The sequence below is a fragment of the Mandrillus leucophaeus genome, unplaced genomic scaffold (genome assembly GCF_000951045.1).
Source record: "Mandrillus leucophaeus isolate KB7577 unplaced genomic scaffold, Mleu.le_1.0 Scaffold772, whole genome shotgun sequence".
Classification (NCBI taxonomy): domain Eukaryota; kingdom Metazoa; phylum Chordata; class Mammalia; order Primates; family Cercopithecidae; genus Mandrillus; species Mandrillus leucophaeus.
Window position 1 is genome coordinate 782362 of NW_012108386.1, and position 23687 is coordinate 806048.

The window sequence follows — 23687 nt, forward strand, 5'->3', positions numbered from 1 at the left end:
GACTCTAAAAATTTAGCATAGTGATGCTTTTCTTCAGTGTTTCGGGCCTTGACTAGTTTCTCTTGAGGTGGGATCTGGAAGTAGGTTTGGATGGATAACCGTGGTGTGCCTCAGGAGAGTGTGTGCCCTGCCATTTCCTTGCCATGCCTAAACCTGCATGAAATGAAACAACAGAAAGTTAATTCTTAGTGGATATCACTTTGGAGTCAAATATATTTGACTGATAAAGAATACAAGTCACCTAGAATTTACGAGAAGCATGTATCTCTTGCCTACAAGCTATTTAAGATTGAAACCATAGTATTAATTAACAAATTAAAATTGGATACCGATTTCTCTTCTTGGGTGGGGATGGGGGCACTTTTTCAGACTTCTTGGAAAACCATGGGGAGACTAAACGTTAATGAAATTGCACTGCCTACTTCTCATAAAAAAGCTAATTAAATTACTTAAAATGTTTAGTTGTAGTTGAAATAAAAATCACATACATGTCAGAATTTACAATTAAACTAATAGAGATTAGAAAAAGTGCACACATAATACAACGTTAATCACCAACCCAATTGGAGCCTTAATATTTTTGATTTGTTAGGTATGTAAGTTACAGTAATCTATTTGAGAGGGCTTAAAGTAAATGTGGTATTAAAAAGATATTTAACACCTATCTAATATAAAAAATATAAAAGTAAATGGAGTATAATTCATATATTTTAAAAAGCTATGATGGAAAAAGATAGCAGAGAATGACAACTAGAGAATAATCTAAACCAAATTATAAACGACAGGGAAGAGCGAAGCAAAAGGCCTCAAAATAAATGGACATGAGGCTGGACATGGGGGCTCACGTCTGTAATGCCAGCATTTTGGGAGGCCGAGGCAGATGGATTGCCTGAGCTCAGGACTTCAAGACCAGCCTAGGCAACATAGTGAAACCAAAAAATGCAAAAAAAATTAGCTAGGCGTGGTGGTTGGCACCTGTGGTCCCAGATACTTGAGATGCTGACATGGAAGATAGATGGTTTGAATTCAGGATGTGGAGGCTGCAGTGAGCTGAGATTGCACCACTGCACTCCATCCTGGGTGACAGAGTGAGATTCTGTCTCAAATAATAATCATCATAATAAAAAGGCATAAAATGTGAACGTTTAACTCAAACAGGAGTAAAACAAATAGAGATTAAAAATATTTTTCTTTCTTAGGAATCAGAGAAGAGGAAACTTAAATTACTTTTTAGTAATATATATAAATAAATATGTAAATATATTACATATATATAATATATGTTTATATAATGCTGGTGAGGTCAAGATGAAACTGGACATATTCCTTGCTGGTAACTTCCTAAATTTTTGAGACCAATATGGAAAAAATTTCAGGATCCACAAAAATGTATCCCTGGGCCCACTGAGTATACTATTAAAGCTATTTTATAGGAGTAGTCCAAATACTAAAGTTAATGCTCTGCTAACTTTTCGGTACATGACCTAAATCTCTTTTCATCACGAGTTTGCACATCTGAATCCACTTCGGGATGTGCATCATGGCAACAAAAATAAATTTTCTTTTCTTAAAAGTAATTTTAAGCATGTGTTTCAATATTGTAGGTGTATTAAGTTAATTATTGGTATAGAGAGAAATTTATCAGAATTAGTTGTTCATTTTCCTTTGTTGCTACTTTAAACCAAAAGATCAGTTTTTAAAATACCTCAAACCAACTTAATGACCAAAAAAGAGGCAATGGACAGAAAGAAAGATAAATGGAGAGTTGACACAGACCACTTGAATTTGGGATAAATGAATGAAAGTATTGTTGAAATCACTTTTAACTATGTATTCTGCACTGGTAATAAATTCCACCTAAGGCAGTGACAAAAATATTACTAGTAAAGTCTAATATATTTTCCAGTTATGGGTGTTCAAGCTGAAAGTGTTAATCACAAATATGGCATTTTAAAATAAATTCTTTTTGTCACATTTCTGGATTTTAAGTTAGTAAATTTATAACTAACTGTTTTGGTGTTTATGTATGAATTGTTCATTTAGTGTTGAAACATGCATTCAGTCCCAGCTTCACCACAGTTTACCAGCTAAGGTATTATCAAACCTTTTTTTTTTTAATCTTAGCAAATGTGAAAAGATTGCTTAAGCATTCATTTCTATTCATTTTTGTTTGTTTGTTTTAGATTTCTTAGCTGTTTAAGCAAAGAAAAGAGAGAAACTAAATCCCAGATACTAAACATGAAGAATAAGAAGTTCAGGACTCTTTCACTTACAAGTGACAGAAAAACAAAATATCCAGAATTGGCTTAAGCCAAAAAAAGAGAGAGAGAGAATTTACAGGCTCCATTTCTAAAAGCCCAGAGTGAGTGGCAGGTGCAGCTTGTGACAGCCTGTGAACCAAATCTGGCCTCTGCCTGATGGAGGGCCAGCCAGCTAAGGATGGTTCCTACACCTCTTCAATGGCTGGGGGAAAAAAATCAACAGAAGAACAGTCTTTCAGAGCATGTGAAAATTCAAATGCCAGTGTCCATAAACAGAGTTTTATAGGACATAGCTATGCCCTTTCGTTTACACACTGTGCTGCTTTCACGCTAGGATAACAGAGTTGAGGAATCACTACAGAGACTTCATGGCCCACACAGTCTAGAAGATTTACCAGTTCACCCTTTAGAGAGAAAGTCTGTGGCCCTGCCCTGGAAGCTCAATGGTGCTAGCACTGAGCTACATCCACTGGCATCGTTCCACCTGCCCCCACTGCCTTCCTGTGTGTTGGCTCCATTTTCATACTGTGTGGGCGAAAGGGTGGCAGCATCACACATGAGCTTCCTACCCACTCAGCAGAGGAAAGGAGAAGGAGAAATTCTCTTTCCCACTCAGCACAAAGAACTGAGATCGAGTCCCATCGGTCTGGCTTGGATGTGGTGTCTGTCTCCATGGCAGAGTGTTCTGATGGTTCAGGCGTGGATAATTCACCAGCCCTGGAGCTGGGGCCCTGCCTGTCACTCCCCAGTCTCATAGACTGAGCAGGGGTCAAGGCAGAAGTCGATCATGCAGGGACACATAGACCATGTTAAAACTTGAAGTTTTATTCTATATTTAGTGGGATCATGTAATCAGATTTATATTTTAAAAAGATGTCCCCCCTGACAACATAGAGAATGAACTGGAGGGGCCCAAGAGTGGAGGTGGAGAGGCTAGTCAGGGGTGGTTCTGCTGGAAAAAAAACTAAAACAAAAACAAAACAGATAGTTTCTTTAATCAGGATGGTGGCTAGAGAGAAAGAGATATGGGCAAAGTCTAGAGATGCTTAGAAGTTTTAAATGGATAGGTTTACATCTGAGGATTGAGGGAGAGGAAGATAATGAGAATGCATACTGCATTTCTGGCTGGCTCAAGTGGGTGGATGTGCTCATTCTCAAGTTGGGACTGCTGAAGAAAATGAGGATCAAGATAATGAGTTTGTATTGGAAATCATTAAATTTGAGCTTCTCTGGAAATATGCAAAAAGCAATGCCAAGTAGGGAGTAAGAAAATCAAGTCTGAAGCTCAGAGGTGTAGTGTAGGATGGGAAATAAAAATATAAAATTCATCAATCTGTCAATAATATTTAAAGTCATGGGAATGAAAGAGTTTTTGAGGGGGAGGGATGCAGGGGGAGAAGAGAGAGACAGAGAGAAAGAGAAAGAGGAAGTCTCACATTGATCTTAGAAAATCCCACATTTATGAGTGAGGTGGAGGAGGATGAAGTGGCAAATGAGATTGAGATGAAGTAGACAGATAGGTAAGAGGAAGACGGGGAAGCCCAAGGTAAACAATGATTCACAAAGGCGGAAGTGCTCAGAATGCCAATGCTGCTGAGAAGCCACGCAAGAGAAAGACAAAGTATTACCCATTTGATTTGATGATGTTGAAGTCATTGGTGACCTTAGTGAGTGCTGTTTGGGGAAAGTTTGGGGGTGGAAGACAGATTGAAGTGGGCTGAAGACTGACTCAGATCCTGTTTTTATGGGACTCTTGTCTTTTGATACTATCTTTTTATGACTCCACGTCTGCTCTTTGAACCTGGTCTCTCGTTTTGATGCTCACTCTTGACTCAGCCCCAATCTACAAGGTTTTGCTCCAATCCTAATTATTCTCTTTGGAACCCAATCCTTGGTTCTGGCCCATCGAGCATCCCTGACAACACATGAGCTACTCTTTAAGTGAGGGTAATTGAAGCTTACCCATCCAAGTCATGGCATGTGGAGCTCAGGCTTCAGCTTAGCTTACCACTAATTGCATAAAACTGGAAAGTTACTCAACCTCAGTTTCTTCCTCAGTGAGGTGAGACCTAATCACCCCTATTTTACTATATTATTGTGAAAATTAAAGCTCTTAATACATGACAGTTGCTCAATCAATGTTGGTTACTTTCTTCCAACTTTCCTGTCCCTCTGAGAAATTAATGTCCTTGTACCTATCTTTCTGTGGAGCATTTGTAGATTGAAACGAGTATTCCTAAAGTGATGTATTGTAATCAACGAATGTAAATGCTTCCCCGTGACATTTCTTTATTCATCCAACATTTATTTATCAAGCACCTTCCATGTGACAAACACAGAGCTCGGATGGGCAGCCAACCATGAACAAGAAGGACACAGCCACGTGCCACGTGTGCAGGAGGTAGGCAAATGTGGAACACAGGAGAGTCATGAAGAACATGACTGTGAACTGTGATAGGCTCTGGGAAGGAAACAGTAGGGGCTTAGAAACAGAATGAGGGCCTGGGGATGCTTCAAGCAAAGCCATCAAGGAAGGTTTTTTTTTTTGAAAATTTGATGTATAAGCTGCTATCTAAAGGGCATGATGGAGCCAAGGACAGTTGTCCTTCTTGGCATTCACTGATAGATGGGGCTATCTGTGGAGACCCCTGAGAAGCTACTGAGGTGCAGGTGTATTCGCCTCTACATTGATTCTACATCTGGGTGGCTATGCATTCACTAACTTTTAATGTTTTTCTTTCCTTTTCATAATCTGCCAGGTGAGCAAGTCAATCATAACTTTTTAAACACTTGTGATTTCTAATCTATTTGTGGCTGAGAAATCTAACAATTGTGTTGGTTAGAATTGTGCTGGTTAAAATATTTTAATCTAGGTGACGTTTGAATTTCATATGCTACAGGTGCAACAGAGGAAGATAACATGAAAATTTAGGAAATATTAGCTTTTACAAAAGAAATACCCCATTACCTGGAAAACTCAGCAATTTAAATTGTTTGCTGGACTTTCAGCATCAGGCACATAGTTCCTTTCTCACGATGAGAAATTGGAAGAACTCAGTTCTTTCCAGCAATAAAAGAATCATTAATCCTTCATTTTGGTTTGAAATTCCTCTCTCTCTCTCTCTCTCTCTCTCTTTTTGTATTTGTATTGGATTTTACTGAACACTTCTCTCACTAGATTTCACATGACATCAGTTCTTGTTATCGTGTTTCTAGTTTCAACCCCTTTCCCTCCCCTTTGCCCTCAACCAAAATGTGAAGACTGGGTTTCAGTTCAAGTTTCCAGTCGCTGGCTGAAAGCTCACTGAGATCTTCTTGCTCCCTGGCTTTCTATGGGGGAAAGTGGCTTTCTCTCTCTTTCAGGAGAATGTACTGAAAACAATCTCTGCTCTGCCCACTGGAATAGCGGAGAGGATGCCGTGTGGGGGGGAGAGGGTCGTAGTTTTCTGGCAGAGATGACAGTCCTGGACGACCTGTGTGTGATGCCTCCCGATGGGTGGACGCTCTCCTGATGCGAGCTGGCAGCAGGAAGCCTGTCATCACCTTCCGCCCAGCGGCCCTTGGAGCTGCAGCCCTTCCCGAACCAGCATCACTAGTGCGTCTGCCATTGGTGGTTCCCTTGGCTTCTAGCAGCGGCCATTGCCTAATGTGTCTCAGCTTTCCGATGCTCTCATGAGAAAGGCCAGCAGCTGCCATTATTTGGAACTTGGTCGTGCTCTCTGCATTTCTTCACGCACTCTTACCTCTTATGTTACTTGTTACACTAATGATGCCTGGAGAGCTCGATGCCATTCTCAAGGGCAACCCTCAGCTCAATCCATGAAGGTCCCTATGGTGATCCCTTCCTACCATATTCCTTTGAAGACTGTAATTTGTTTTTTCATTTTTCACCCACTCATTCACTAACAATTGTTCATTGAACATCAGTTGTGGGCCAGACACTCTGCTAAGTGGCAAGGATGTCCAAAGGAATTTAAACATTGGCTGCACCTCTGAGGAGCAGACTAGTATAGAATATCCCAATTAAAACAAAACAAGGCAAAACCATGAACTTGATTTGGCAATAGCAGAATGTGTTCAGACAAACCATAGGGTACAGAGGACACAAAGATGAACTCTGCTGCACAGATCCTCTCAGTCTTCATGGAGGAAGCACATTTTCAACCATGTTGGAATGGAGCTGGAGAGAGAGCAAGATTACACAAGGCATAGAGGTATGAAGCTGCCTATGGGCTGCTCACTACTCTTAGAACCTGAGTTTCTAGGAACAAGGAATTTGCTGGGGATAAGGCTGGAGAGGAAGACAAAGGTCATGTTGAGTTGGGCATTATATAGCTCTTGCTAAGGGTTTTCTGTATGTTCTTTGGGTACTGCCTGCCACTACAAGAAGGAAAGAGAAATATTTACTCTAACTCCAAAAAGTAACTCTAGAGGATAATTTTCTGGCAGTGTAGATGGTAGCAGGCAGAAGGAGATGCTTGAGTATTTAATGCCTGGGGTTACTGCAAAAGCTTTGCAGCTTTGGAAGTCCTGGGAAAAGTGCCTTGGATAAGGTACATTCTCAGAGGAGTAGGGACTGAGGACTCACAGAGCCTGTGAGACCCAGGGAGATGAAGGAGTGAGGGGATAGCCAGGAAGTAACAGCGGAGGTGCCAGGCCATGGAGATGTGGACATCCAGGTGACACAGGCTTGTTCTTGAGCGTGCATTGGGCCTGGATCCTCTGTGAGTTTCTTAGGGATGAGTAGGGGTGTGTATGCTGAGAGCCCATACAAGATAAGAGGCTGCTAGAATTTGATTTTAAATTCTATCTGCCGGCTGTTAAACATTTGGGGGATGGCTGCATTTTTGTTCTGAGGCTTAGACATAATGTAAGTGAATCATTTGTCATACAGTAGAGTCTTAGTCCCCTCATATGCGATTTCATTTCCTACTGACAAAGAAAGTAAAACTCAGAGAGACAGAGTAATTTCCTCAATATCACAGAGCAACACACTTCTTGTCTAAGAAGAGAACCTCAGCATCTTGGCTTAATTTCCAATTCTCCACCCCTCAATGGCAAGTTGTTACTGAATTTCTACTGAGAGATAGTAGTTGCTTGTCATGATGAAATTCAAATATTGTTCCTTAATGAACAAACGTGGCAACTTTCTATCATAAAATCTGTGTAAAAATGTGGTTTTTACAACCTGTCACTACGGGGTGAGACAGGTCTCAGTTTTCTTCCCACCCTGTTCTGCTCATTTTCAGAACCACAAAAAAACAGAAGCACATACTTTCCAAAACCCATAAAAACACATGTACATATACAATCAGGAGATACAACATGAGGTTTTAATAAACATTGCTCAGCCATGTGACATGTATTCTGAGTTAAATACTCCACAAATGTCATCACATCTGGTTTTCAAAAATGACATTTATTTTATGTAGTATGTGGACAATTTTGCAATTATATGTTGCTTGTGGATTATTAACTTGTGAAAGTGCTTCAAACCATATTTTCATTGTTATAAAAAATGGCATTAACTACTCACATGTGTGATGTGTTATTGCAGACACTTGAGAAGAACTGTGAAACCAAACCTGGCATTGCCAGCGCTACAGTTTATAAGCAATGGCTGTGTCTAGTCAACATTCCAATATGCAATTCAGTGAAAAAAGGGAAATCAATGGAATTAGCAATATTAATTGCATCACAATATATTGATGTATTCTTCTCAGTCTCCTCCTACAGAACTCATATTCCACCCTGGGTATTCACTGAGCAAGCACCAGCTCCCTATAGGCTGGCAAATTATTTAAATCTCTCTGTTTTATTTGAACTAAAACACAGAGACAAGTGTGTAGTCAGGTGTTGATGGCTGTGTTGCAAAGGGAAGGTCCACAAATTCCTGATGTGGAAGTCCTTGGGACAACAACAACAAAAAACCCCAAGGACTGTTTCACGTGTGCTGGTGGTGGTGGTGGCAGTATTTCCCAGATTCTGTAATTCATTCAGCACCCCTGCAAAGAACTCTCACCACCCCATTCTTCTTTCACATGATTGAGATGGTTATTGTCATTTGCAACCTACAGAGCCTTCCTGAACACAAATCGTGATAATATAAAATACACAAGGTATGTCTACAGAGATACGAGATCAATTCCACCAGCACATTTCTGTCTAGATTGTGAAGAACTAGCTTTCTAAACTGGTTACTTACTTGGGAGCTGAGGGACCATGTGTCAGGTCAGGAGAGCTAGGACTGTGGGTGAGATTGGACTGATGAATGTCCACCTCCATGATTTTATGATAGCCAATTACCTTATTACACAATTAGGCCTTGTAAATAGATGGAGACATGCTCAGTCAACTGTACAAATATTAGACATAGATTCAGTGAAAGATTTAGATTATGCATCCCTGTGAGTACAAGAGCTTTTCGTGTGGTGTCAAGTCCTGAGGAAAAATATGTGAATTGTATATTCAGAGATTAAGAAGATAAAGGGGCAAATTAACACCTGCTATTTAATGATTTAAAAAATTGCCAACTAATTATGAAAATTAATCATCTGCAAGTTCTTTTATGGTATGTATAAGTGAAAACAGTAGGTTACTAGTATACTGCAGTGTTTGGCCTTAATAGCATCTTTACAAAGATAAAAAGAAATGGTAGTTGAAATCATGGAAATGAATTTTTGAAAAGTGTCTTATTTAAGTAAAGTTCTGCTTATGAAAACTAATCTTTATTACAAACAAAAGTCCACATTTTTGGCCTTCAAATCCATGCTTTTCTACTTACAGTTTTTACTTTTTACAAAGTTGTGTCAATAAATTATGAAAACTAGCCAAAATGGATTTTACAGTGGAAAGTCTGACTTGAAACCGTTTTTACTATGTTGTGATTTTCCAGCCAGAACTCATAAAATTACCAAGAGTGACTGTTTTAAAAAACAATATTGTAAATGCTTCATCACCCCTGGGCAGCCTTCTTTAACTCCTGACTTCAGGCAGCTTGAGCTTCTTCCTTCTCTGCGCATTTGTGAAGACTTTGACCTGCCTTGTAAATCTTTGTTTACATGCTTGTCATCATTCTGGACAATGATCTCCTTAAGGTCAGAGGCTGCTTTTTTATTGGTGGTTTGTTTGTTTCTTGGTTGTTGTTTATTCAGGGTTAAGCATAACCCATATCCACAATAAAAATCATATATTAAAAATATAATAAAGAAAGTTTAAAAATTTAGATCAAATCCCATTAACAAGAAGTGATCATTCTTGGCATTAGGTGCAAAATTTTCTAAGTCTAGTATCTATGTGTAGTTGCAGATATTAAGAAAGAAAAAATGGGCAGAAATAATTGTAGAACAATAAAATCAAATTGCATGTGTTATTTAAAATAAATTACATTACATTTAATTTTACTTGAACTTAAACTAAAGTGAAATTAGAACAACTGAAATTTATTTTTATCTTGATTCTAAATTATCTCTTTAAATTTAAGCAAAGGTTATAAAAACCTTTAAAAGACCTAAGTAATTATTTTGATTAACTAAGCATTTTAGCATTAGGTTTTAGTTATTTGTTATCCTATAACTCCTAATTTTTCTTATTTATATTATTATTTAATTTTAAAACTTTTATTTTGAGATAATTATAGATTCACCCCTACAAAGAAATATATGAAGTAGTACAGATATTCTGTTTACCCTTCATCCAGTTTCCTTCAAATATAACATCTTGCATATATACATTATATAGTACAAAATCACAACCAGGAAATCAACTTTGATTCTATCCACTGACCTTATTTAGATTTCACAAGCCTTATGTGTACTTATATGTGTATGTGTTTAATTTCATGCAATTTTATCACATGTGTAGATTTGTGTGACCACCACAAACCAAGACGCAGAATAATTCTATCACCGATTCTTCAAGCCCTGGCACCAAGAATCTGTTCTCCATCCCTGTAATTCTGTCATTTCAAGAATAGCACGTACATGGATTCACACATTATGTAACTAACCTTTCGATACTGGCTTTTTTCACTCCACATAATCCCCCGAGATCCACCCATGTTGTTGCATGTATCAGTATTTCATTCCTTTTTATTGCTGAATAGTATTCCGTGGCATGAATGTGTCACTGTTTGTTTAACCAGTCACGTGGTGAAGGATATTTAGGTTGTTTCCAGTTTTAAGGTATCGCCAGTAGGCATCTATGCACACTCATGTGCAGGTTGTTCAGTGATTTTCAGGGACCACCCTGGAATAGACACATGTGAGTGCAATTTCTGGGTTGTATGATATGCGCAGGTTTAGTCTTTAGAAACTGCCCCACTCCAGAATCACTGGACTGTTTTACATTCCCACCCATGATGTGTGAGCCATCCCATTTATTTGCATCCTTACAAATGTTTGGTATTATATTAAGTGCTCATGGTAATCACCGTTACATCCTTTTCTGTAATCACTGTTCACCACAATTATTTCTTTCCATAGTTACATACTTAAATGGATTGGGTACTCAGTACCATAAATGCTGTGTTTTGATTAGTGTAGGGATGTTATGAAGCACTTTTGTTGCGCTTTGTGTTTAAAAATCTTATTTAAAAAAAACTATTGATGCAATAATCTCTCTAGATTCTTACGTGTTTGAGAACATCTGTGACCTTTCTACCTGAAGGACAAATTGACTGTGTAACAATTCTGGTGGGCATAGTTCCATTTATCTTCCGGCATTTCTGGTTATTACAGGGAACTCTACTTCCTCCCCAAAATGTAACTTGCTTTTTTTTTTTTTGCCCTGAATACTTACATGATTCTTTATCCTTGACATATAGTAATTTCACTGGCTGTGCCTTGCTGTGTGTTCTCCAGAATGTGTTTATTCTGGGTTAATCTGCATTGTGAAATATTTCCTTATTCCAGAAAAGCCTTCTCGTAGCTTTGAATATTTTCTGTTTACTTTTTTCCTATTCTTTTCATAAGAAATAACAATTCATTTAGCCTCTGGCAGACCCTCTTGGCTGGGAGTCCATAGGAACAGCATTTGACACAGCTCTCCCTAGCATCCCGTGGTGCTGATGTGGTCTTCAGGGGCCACTCACTGTCCTCAAGACATCAGGGCATCTTACAGCTCAATCTATGGCTCATGCCTCTTGACTGGCAACCCTCTGTCTTGCTCAGCTACACTTGAGTCTTGGCCCCAGAGAGGCAGTGGCTGACAGGCGAGCTTCACTGCTTGTCACATGGGTTTGTACATTTCATTGAATTGTTTATGAATGGCTCAAGGAGGGGAAATAAAACAAAATGACAAGGTCCATCTGAATAGGAAGAGCCTGGCCCTCTTCACCTCGCTCTCCTCCTACTCCGGGCAGTGTTGACGCAGAGCTGGATAATCCTTATGGAATGTTTGGACAAATGAGCAGATGCACAAGTGATATTCTGCACCGAGCAGAGTCATCGAAGATGAGAGTGGCTGCAATCAGCTGAAAGAAATCACCAAGACTGGTTCTGACAACTGTGACTGAGTGAGTCATGAAGAACTCATTTAATATTTTTGACCATTTCCTGAATTGCCCACATACAAACCCAGTAAATGATTTATTGTTATCCATTTCCATTGTGAAAATTGCTGAAATAAAATGATCATTATAGCCCAATAATGTTGGTTGCAGCACTATTCACAGCAGGAAGAATATGGAATCAACCTAAGTGTCCATGAACTGATGAAAGGATAAAACAGATGTGGTATATACACAAAGGAATATTACTCAGCCATGAAAAAGAATGAAATCCTGTCATGTGCGGCAACATGGATCCTGTCATTTGCAGTAACTAGATGTTAAGTGAAAGAAATCGGCATGGAAAGGCAAATATCACATGTTCTTACTCATATGTGCAGATAAAAAACAGGATCACCTGAAGATAGAGAGTAGGTTGGTGGTTATCAGAGGCTGGGAAGGGTACATGGGGAGGGAGAGATGCGAGAGAAAAAAAGAATCTGAACATAGTTATTACCACTCAACTGTACTCTTGAAAATGGTAAACAGGGGATCCCATCTAGTTAAAAAGCTTCTGCACCGCAGGGGAGACAGTCAATAAAGTGAAGGGATAACCCACAGAATGGGAGAAAATATTTGCAAACTACCCATCTGACAAGGGATTAATAACCAGAATATATAAGGAGTTCTAACAACTCTATAGGAAAAAGTCTAATAATCAGATGAAAAAATGGGCAAAAGATCTGAATAGACATTCCTCAAAAGAACACCTACAAATGGCAAACAGGCATATGAAAAGTTGACCAACATCACTGATCAAAGAAATGCAAATCAAAACTACAATAAAATATCATCTCACTCCAGTTAAAATGGCTTTTATCCAAAAGACAGACAATAACAAATGCTGGTGAGGATGCGGGGGAAAGGGAACCCTTGTGTGCTGTTGGTGAGAATGTAAATTAGTGCAACCACTACAGAGAACAGTTTGGAGGTTCCTCAAAGAACTGAAAATACAACTGCCATATGACCCAGCAATCCCACTTCTGGGTATATACCCAATAGAATGGAAACCAGTGTATCAAAAGAGCTGTCTGCACTACTGTGTTTATTGCAGCACTGTTCACCATGGCCAAGATTTTGAAGCAACTTAAATGTCTGTCTACAGAGGAAGGGATAAAGAAAATGTGGTACATATACACAGGGGGGTACTACTCAACCATAAAAAAGAATGAGATCCTGTCATTTGCAACAACATAGATAGAACCAGAGGTCACTATGTTACATGAAATAAGCCAGGCACAGAAAGACAAACTTCACATGTTCACACTCATTTGTGGGAGCTAAAAATGAAAACAATTGATGTCATAGAGATAGAGAATAGAAGGATGGTTACCAGAGGCTAAGAAGGGTAGTGGGGACGTGGGGATGGCTAATGGGTAAAAATATGTAGTTAGAGGGAATAAATAAGATCTAGTATTTGATACCATAATGGGGTGACTGCAGTCAACAGTAATTTATTATACATTTTTAAATGACTAGAAGAGTGTAACTGACTTGTCTGTAACACAAGGACATGAGAAATGCTTGTGGTGATGGATACTCCATTTACCTTGATGTGATTATTGCACATTGTATGTCTGTGTCAAAATGTCCCATGTACCCCATGAATATATACACCTACCATGTACCCATAAAATTAAAAATAAAACATTTAAAAACTAGTAGAGATGGTAAATTTTACATTTATGTTTTACCTCAATAAAAATAAAATTACAACAGCAGCAACAAATAAACAATATAGCTATAAAGAATATAGCTATCTTCATTAAGTTTCTAGGGTCTGCCAGATTTTAGCTGTTATAATTACTATTGGAATTGTATAGGTAAGAAGAAGTAAATGAATTTCTAGGTGGCAAGTATTCTATGGCCACGATAGCATCTCCTTCTGTAAGTTTTCTGATTGACCCTGTTCTTAGTGTTCAGCATGGGACTGGGAACATGGGTAGGACATCCAGGCTCTGATTTTCTGAAGATACTGATAAAGTCATGGTAAATAATTGTAAAGTTTAGAATCCTGAAATTCTTTTGTTTTTGTTGTCAATATTCAAGTAAGTCTTTATTAAACATAACAAATGCTGAGTTAAAAGAGAAAAAACAAAACAAAACAAATGAACAGGGAACCTTTAGACATTGCTGGTGGGAATCAAAGAGGTACAAGTACTGGAAATGGAAACTATTTGTTAAAATTAAAAATTCATTTCCTGCAAACCAGTAATTTAACTTCTAGATATAGAACTAACGAATTCAAGCCCACATGTGCCAAAAGACACATACAAAGGATTATAGCTGCATTGTTTGTAATCGTTCCAAATTAGAAACAACCAGAATGTCCACCATGAGTAGAATAGATGAGTAAATGGTAATTCATATGAGTAAAAGCTGTCTATTAATTAAAAATAATTAACTAAAGCTATATGGATCAATCTCACAAACGTAATTTTCAGTGAAAGAGGTCAGGCTCAGATTAATGAATGATGATTATTCCTTTGATAGAAAGTTCGAAGCCAGGCAGAATGAACCCCTGGCATCAGAAGTTGGCATGGTGCTACTCTTGGGTTGAGGCAGGGGGCATGGAGCTGCTGGGTGCCGGCCGCGTTTTGGTTCCTGGCATGTGAAAGTTACATGAGCATGTTCACATTTGTTCATTAGGTTGTTCATTTTTGATGTGTTCACTTTGCCGTTCAGTAAAAAGTGAAAAAAAAAGTAAAAACAAACCAAGAGGACAAATTTTAATATGGGAGTTTGGAAACAGAAGAGGAAATAGCAGTGGAAAGCAAACCTGGCAATTGGTGTGTGTGTGTGTATGTGTGTGTGTGTGTGTGTGTGTTTGTGTCTGTCTGTCTGTCTGTCCGTGTATGAAAATTGACAAGACTAAACATCTTAGGAGTAGGAAATGAGGACTCTTGAAACTGAAAACACATGTGAAGGGAATCTTAACAAATGACCAACATATTAGCAAGGCATTGGAGTTCCCTGGGGTGGCCCAGAGAGAGCAGTGTGTGGACAAGTTTTAAAGATCACGATGGGATGAGAGACTTTAGGGTGGATCGGTTTTAGAGGCATCCTCTTATTGTATGATGAGACAGTCTCGTCATAATGATACAATGAGTTTCATGGAGGGAAAATAGTGGGTCCCTTGTTTTAAAAAGTAGTCTCATCAAATGCATCTATCTCTGAGAGCAGAGAAAAGGAAAACTACAGTTAATGAGACGGAAACCTACAGAGGACATTCAAAATAATCATGTGGAAAATCATATGACAAACATCAAAAAAAGTCAAAAACAAAAGGAAGAAACAACGGTATAAAATAAGCCACAAAAAACACACATGTTATGACTGGATAACATCAGGTGCATTCGTCACTACACTAGGTGGGGTGGGTGGTGGTCATCCCCACCTCCTGGTCAGCGAACCTGTGTGTAATCCCCTCCCCTGTGTGTGGGCTGGGCCAATGACTGGTTTCTAATAGTGGGACACAGCAGAAGTGATGGCTGTCACTGCTGAGGTTAGGGACATGAACACTGCAGTTTCAGCCTTGGGCTGCTATCTCTGCTCTGAGGGAAGCTGGCTGCCATGTCCTGAGCTGCCCTGTGGAGAGGGTCACGTGGCAAGGAACGGATGTCTCCCACTGTGGAAATAAACGAAGACCACCCAAATAAGAACAGGCAAAGGCTGTTTATTCAGAGCTGCTATAGCTAGGGGGTCCATGACCATCACTTGCGTCCTGGCAGACTCAGGCAGGCGAGGAGTGGGGAAGCTTCACTGTGGGAAAGGGGAGGCTTTGGGGGCCCTGGCGGAGGCTGTGGGCCTGGGGAAGCCAGAGGCGGCTGGTGAGAAGTGGGCATCCCATGGAATTGGCTAGGGGACATACTAGACTTTCTCTGGTTGGTCCTAGATTGGAAGCAGGGATGAAAACTAGGAAACTTAAGTTATTAATCAAGTCCTAGCCATTTGGGTCTGATTATTACAGACTGCAATGTTTAATTTCCCATATTATTTATAGAGATAGCAATCTGAATTCCTACAAGCCTGGCATTGGAGCAGGCTGGCCTCCTGGGCTGGTTGCTGCAAGGGGTGGGTGGGACTTCTCCTCTTACAGATGCTCTGACCATTGTCCATTTGTGAACTCAGTCTCTCATCACTGAGAGCCATCAACGACCCAAGGCCTGGCAAAGACCTGGTGAGGGGTCTTGGCTGTGGGTCTGCCCCGTGATCATAGAAATGACTGCATATCAGATTCAACTAAAAAATACAATCCAGCTATCGTCTGTTTGAAAGAAAGATTTAAAATATGATCAAAATGGTGGGAAAAAAAAAGATGTAAGTGTTACGTCCAGGAAATGGATAGGGAAGGGGAAAACATATATGTGAACCTATAAAAATATTAGCTTTTATGGCTACAAAGTAAAACATTAGAAAGTAAAAGTTATTAATCCTCATTTCTCACATGATGGGTGAATGTTATTTTCTTTTTCATAAATTTTTGCTTTATAATTTTCTTATGCTGAGCATCAAATTTCTGATCAGGAAATACAAGTAAATAAAGTCCTCCTCTATTTTTCCTCCTCATGCCTCCCTCTCTTCCTGCCTAGGCTTGGGGTCCCGGCACCGCCTCTGCAGGCTCCTTTCTCAGCCCCTCTTTTTGGAGACATTCCTTCCTGCTTGCGGCCTTTAGAAGCCACTGCTCTTCCGCCCATGTCTGTGCTTCCTGTGCCTGTGGATATTGCTTGCCTCTGTCTTCCTGGCCAGTGGGGTGGCCCTGCCTTCATAGCATCTCCAGTTCTCTCCCACGGTGCCCGAGGGCGTCCTGGGGCAAGAGGCCTCCTGGGGATGGGCCTGTGTTGCTTCCTCCCTGACACACACCCTGGATCCCCGAATGCAAATTATGTACATGGATAGGCTAAAAAACAAGCTTTTGCAAATTAATAAATAGTTTTCGAGTCAACTAGAAGTCACAAAATAATGTTTGTTTAACAAAACTAAATGATTATCCTATTTATTCAAATATGAGACTGTCGGAAACTATTCTGGGAAGTTCAGATATTGTAGCCAAAACATATACAAATGTAACATATGGGCACAGTAATTGGAATGTGGTCATACGGGCATGCCCCTAGACAAATCAATGGAACCAATAAGGTTTATAATTGTAATAATGGACCAATGACATATTAGAGTTTAATAACTGATTATTCGGGCTGGGTGCAGTGGCTCATGACTGTAATTCCGGCACTTTGGGAAGCCAAGGCGACGGGGTCACCTGAGGTCAGCAGTTGGAGATCAGCCCTGCCAACATGGTGAAACCTCATGTCTACCAAAAAATACAAAAATTAGCCGGGTGTGGTGTTGCACGCCTGTAATCCCAGCTACTTGGGAGGCGGAAGTGGGAGAATTGCTTAAACTCCAGAGGAGAGGTTCCAGTGAGCCGAGGTACCAGTGCACCACTGCACTCCAGTCTGGGCAACAGGGTGAGATCCTATCACAGAAAAAAAAAAAAAAAAAAGATTACTCAAGGTGATTTAAAACACCTTGAAAAAATAAATAAGTACAAGATTAGAGAAACTAGCTAGCAAATCATTCATTCAATTACTTATCTACTTATTAACAACAAATGTGTATTAAACACTTCCTGCCTGTTTCAAGCTCTGGGGTAGGAATATGGCATTGAACAATAGATACAAAATCCCTGCTCTCACAGAGCTTATATTCGGAACTGAGAAAAAATTTTTAAAAATTGTAATTTCCTTAAGATTTGAATAGAAAATGAAATGATCGGAAAGCTATCAGAAAATGTGATAAAGAATTATTTAGTTTTGATCATTTATTACTCTGATAAATTGTGAAGAAAAAACAGATTTCATTATATACGATATTATTTTCTTCTTTAAAACTTGTCACTTTCTTTGATCATGAGAATAGTGTGTGTTTATTCCAAAAAATGATAAAGTGAGATTTCAAATTACTAGGCAGATGATGTTGGAAACTAAAATAATTGGTTTAAAACGTAGACACCACATATAAAATAAATTCTGCTGGAATAGTATACAAAAATTGTTTTTTTTTAAAGATTAAAAACCATAAAAGTGGTAAGAAATAAATAGGTTGTTCCCAGGATTTGGGGGAGAAAGCCTTCCTAAATAGGCCAGTCTACTACAAAGGGAGAGAAATGGCAATTTTAACTACATAAAAATATGCCAATCCTATACCATCACGTATACACCATAAAGAAGTTAAACTAAAGATGTGGACTCCAATGAGAACACCAAGGGAAGAAGGTATATTTGCAAGAGGGAAGGGCTGGTTTGTTTAAGCTATTCTAGTGTTCACTGACTGTCTAGGTGAGGAGGATGATTCTGCAAGAAGACAAAAAGCTCTTGCAGAGGTAAGAACAAGACAGTGTGGCCCATGGAAGCTAAGAAAAGTGTTTTCAGAAGGGGGAGAGAACAGGAAAACAACTGTTGGACTTGGCAACCCCACAGCCCGTGGCAGCCCCGGGACATAAAGCTCTCCGTGAAGTCACTGGGTGGAAGACGGCTTGAAATGCATTGAGGTATGGGCAGGTGTGAGAGACAACAAATAGAGATGCTAGGTAAGTTTCTAAGGGAGAGGAGAGGGTCTTTCATAGCAGGACAGGAACAGTGATAGAGGTGGATTTGCTGTTTTTGAATGGATCCTCTCTGAGCTGATGGAAAGGATCCCGCCATAAAGCTGACTTGCGGTGGTCCTGGATTCACAAGGCCCTGGCCTTGAGTTAAGGCTCTGGTGCTGCCAGCTTGAAATTCTTTATAACTTCTGAGCCAGCTGTTCTGCATTTTCATTTTGCACTGGGACCCACAAATTATGTATCTGGTTCTGCATTAGTGAGAGAGAAAAGCTTACTACACAAACGTGACAAAAGCTTCTATAATAATCAGTGGGATGGAGACGCTAGAAAGCCTAGGCCAAGAGATTGGAGAATTGGCAGTTTCTTTTGTAATAGGAAGGAAGTGTGAGTACATGGGTTAGTTTTATCAGTTTCTTGTCCAGGAGTTTTATCAGTTTTATCAGTTTCTTTTACTTTTTTTTAAGTAAAAAGTGTAAGCATTTGTTGTAAGTGCTGGGGTTGAGGGTGGCGTTGTAAGCTGGGTAACAGTGAAACATTTGAAGCAGTGAAGAGTGAGATTGGAGGAGCCAGAACGACTGAGGGCCTGTGAAGACTGCTCAGCCGCAGTTTATGTAGGAACCTCTGAATTTTTATTGGACTTTCTCTATACATGTTGCCTGAGCAAAGGGGTTTTTCCAGGTGGGTAGAATATTAAGAAAGACAGTTTAAGGTACTAACAGGAGTGCCGGTGACATGACAGACCAAGGAATCTAACTGAAAAAATGAAAGAAGTTAAGAAGTGTTATTTAGAAGATTGGCATATCCCTATATGCATATGAGATGTGTATTTTTAGGGAGATAAATATTAGTGATATACATAAATATTAGGGATTATATACATATATAGTTGTTTATTGAGCTTTATATAAATGTTATAGTATACTCTATATGTAATCTTTTGAAAACTGATTTTCTTTTTCAACTTTGAATTTTTAAGACTCATCAAAATCATTTCCCGTACCTATAGTTTATTCGTTTTCACAGATACGTAATATTAATTGTACAAATACACTGATATTTATGTAACTGTTCTTCTGTCTAAGGGCATTTGTATTGTACTGTATAAACATGCTGGTACATGCCCCCTGAGAAACGTGCCCAAATGTTTCTCTAGGTATACACCTAAGGATTGGATTGTTGTATTACAGGGTATGTGAATGTTTGGATTTAAAAAATTTCTTTTTGGTATAAATTTATGGGGCACAAGTGTAATTTTGTTACATGGATAGATTGTGTAACGGTGAAGCCAGGGCTTTTACTATAGATTGTGTAATGGTGAAGCCAGGGCTTTTACTGAATGGTGAACATTGTACCCATAAAGTAATTGCCCATCATCCACTCTCCTCCTCTACCCTCACCCTTCCATGTCTCCCCTATCATTTCACACTGTATGTTCATGTGTACACATGTTTAGCTCCCACTTATAAGTAAGAACATGAGGTATTTGTCTTTGTGTCTAAGTTGTTTCACTTACAATAATGGACTCCAGTTTCATCCCTGTAAAGATATGATTTCATTCTTTTTATGGCTGAATAATATTCTTAATATGGCTGAATAATATTGTATATATGTACCACATTTTCTTTACCCAATCACCTGTTAATGGACACTTAGGTTGATTCTATATCTTTGCCATTGTGAATAGTGCTGCAATAAACATATGAGTGCAGGTATCATTTTGGTATAATGATTTCTTTTCTTTTGAGTGGATACTAAGTAGAGGGATTGCTGGGTCAAATGGTAGTTTCATTTTTAGCTTTTTGAGAAATCTTCATACTGTTTTTCGTAGAGATTGTATTAATTTACATTCCCATCAATAGTGTATGAGCACTCCCTTTTTTCTGCATTCCTTGCCAACATTTGCTATTTTTTGTTTTTCTGATAATAGCCACTCTGACTGGTGTAAAATTATATCTCATTGTAGTTTTAATTTGTACCTGTCTGAGAATTAGTGATGTTGAGCAGTTTTTCATATGCTTTTTGTCCATTTGTACATCTTCTTTTGCAAAATGTCTATTCATGTCCTTTGCCCACTTTTTAAGGGATTGACTTTTTGTTGTTGAGTTGTTTGTTGTTGAGTTGAAATTCCCTTGGAATTTCCCAAGGAAGTCCCCTGCTGGATGCATAGTTTGCAAATATTTTCTCCCATTCTGCAGATTGTCTGTTCACTTTGTTGGTTATTTCTTTTGCTATGTAGAAGTTTTTAGTTCAATTAAGTCCTACTTGTCTATTTTTTGGTTTTTGTTGCCTATGGTTTTGAGGTTTTTGTCATGAATTCTTTGCCTAGGCCTGTGTCCAGAAGAGTTTTTCCTAGGTTTTCTAACACTATTTTTAGATTCCAGTCTTACATTTAAGTCTTTAATCACTCTTGAGTTGGTTTTTGTATATGGAGAGATAGAGATCCAGCTTCATTCTTTTGCATAAAGCAATCCAATTTCCCCAGTACCACTTACTGAAAAGGCGTCCTCTCTCCAGTGTATGTTCTTGTCAACTTTGTCAGAATCAGTTGGCTGTAAATATGTGGTTTTATTTCTGGGTTCCCTATTCTGTTCCATTGATCTCTGTGTCTTTTCATACTAGTACCATGCTGTTTTGATTAATACCAGTTATTCCTCAAAAAATGATTGTACCGATTTACGTACCCATTGTAAAAGTATAAATTCTTGTTGAATCAACATTCTTTTTAACACATAGTATATTGGACTTTTAAATTTTTGCCAATTTTGAGTCGGTATAGAATGTTATCATTATTTTATTATTTTGACAACAATGTCATATTGTGTCCTTATTTTGAAAACAAAATAAAACATCCTTAATTACTAATGAAGTTGAGAAAGGTTTCTTTTCTTCTTCCTTCCTTCCTTTCTTCCTTGTTTCTTCTCTTGCTTGCTTCCTTTCTTTTGTTTCCTTTTTCCCATTAGTCTTCCATCTATTCATGTCTTTTAATTATTTTAATAATTTTTTCATGCGTTCTTTTGGATTTCATATGTAGAAAGTTATATCCAAATAATGACAGCTTTGCTTTTTCTAATTGTTATGGCTTTATTTATATATTTTGCATTACTGCTCTGGGGAAGATCTACAGTGCAAGGTTGAATGAGATTATGATAATGAATACCCTAGCTTGTTAATTGATTTTTTTTTTTTTTTTTTTTGAGACAGAGTCTCACTTTTTGACCCAGGCTGGAGTGCAATGGTGTGATCTCAGCTGACTGCAACCTCCGTCTCCCGGATTTAAGTGGCTCTCCTGCCTCAGCCTCCCGAGTAGCTGAGATTACAGGTGTGTGTCACGACGCCTGGTTAATTTTTTTGTATTTTCTTAGTAGAGATGCTGTTTCACCATGTTGGCCAGGCTGGTCTCAAACTGCTGACCTCAGGTGATCCACCCACCTCGGCCTCCCAAAGTGCTGGGATTACAGGTGTGAGCCACCAGGTCTGGCACATTATTGATTTTAAAGATATTATTTCAAAGACATCACCATCAAGACTGATGTTTTATGTATAACCTTTTTGTAAATAATTCTTCATCAGGCTAAAAAAGTTCGCCAGAAATTTTTTTTAAAATCATGAATAGAGATGAATTATCAAAATTTGTTCTCCATCTATTGGTGGTCATAAAATATTTACTCTTTAAGTATTTAATGTCCTGAATGGTATTTATAGTTTTTTTTAGTGCAAAAGTCCTGGCATTTGCAATTTGCTCATGATATGTTATGTTTGTTACATATTATTGGATTAAACTATGATTTTAACTAATATTTATAATTTAGTTATGACTTATTTCATGTATGTTTGTAAAGAAAAATTAATTTGGATTTTTTCATTTTTATGCTGTTTATCTCTAGTTTTATTATAAAGTTATATTGGCTTCATATGAATTATAAGGTTATGGAATATTTTCCTTTTTTTCTCTATTTTCTGGGAAAAATTATGTAAGTTTGAAATAATCTGCTTCTGAAAAGTTTGTTTTATTGTCTGCAAGAAAGTTTGAGCATAAAATTTTGAAACATTATTTTAATTTCTTTATAATTATAGGAATATTAAGGTTTCTAAAATTTCATCTTGAACTTGCTTTTGGTTAGCTATATTTTTCTAGAAGTTTGTACATTTTACTTGTTTTCAGATGTATTGGAATAAGGTTATTTTTAGTAATTTCGTTATTTTAATCTCTTTTCTACATGTAGGCATGCCTTCCTCTTCAGTTCTATCATATACTTGAGTCTGTTTTCTTGGCAATCTCAGTGGAGGTTTACCTTTTTTATTAAACAGTCTTTTCTAAGATCCTACTTTTTTGTTGTTGTACTTATCTTCTCTATTTTATCTTTGTTTTCCATTTAGCTGATTTCTGCTTTCAAATTTCTTTGTGCTTCTTTTTTATTGTAAGCATTTAGAAATAAACATTCTGGTAGTATGTGCTTGGTAAAATTTTCAATTGTTTTAGTTTCAACTCTTCTGCGTTCTTATGATTTAGGCAAGCCTTTTGCAAGTCGCATAGAGATAGACTCATTTTATTCTTATTTTTAAGCCAGCCTGACATTCTCTATATTTTAGTGGGAGAGTTTAGATCATTTATATTTATTGTGGTCGCAGATATATTTGAATTTGTTTCTCTTTTCATGTTTTTTGCTCTTCATTTATTCTACTTTGCTGTTTCTTTTTTCCTCATTTTAATTCTGTTTAGTCTTCAGTGTGTTTGGAAGTTTGAAATTATATATCTCCTTTTCTGGAGGCTAAATTTTAAACTGTTACCATGTATATCGAACTAAGTCTAAAATTAATATTTCAACCTCTCTACCCACTGCTGTGGGATACTTGCAACATTTTAACGTTGGATGCTCTTTTTTTCCTTACATTTGTTGTTGCCCAAGATTTAAGTTTGTTTTATTTTTTAACTATGAAATTAGACATTATTTTTATTATGTCTTAGAGGTTTTGCTTGTTTAGATTTATACATGTTTGCCAATTTGTTTTCCTGCCATTCTTTTGTATCTGATATCATCTTTCTAAGTTTATTTTCTACATCCTGAAGAACATTCTTCAGAAGTTTCTTTAATATAGGTGTATTGATGGTAAGCTTTCTAGTTTCTATTTATCTAGAATTTTTTCTTATTTTACTCCAGCTCTTAAACTATGATTCTGCTGGTTACACAGTTCTAGATTAATAGCTGTTTTCTTTCAGCCTTTTAAAGTATTTTTCTATTGTTTTATTCTCTTATTGTTGAGAAATCTGCTATCA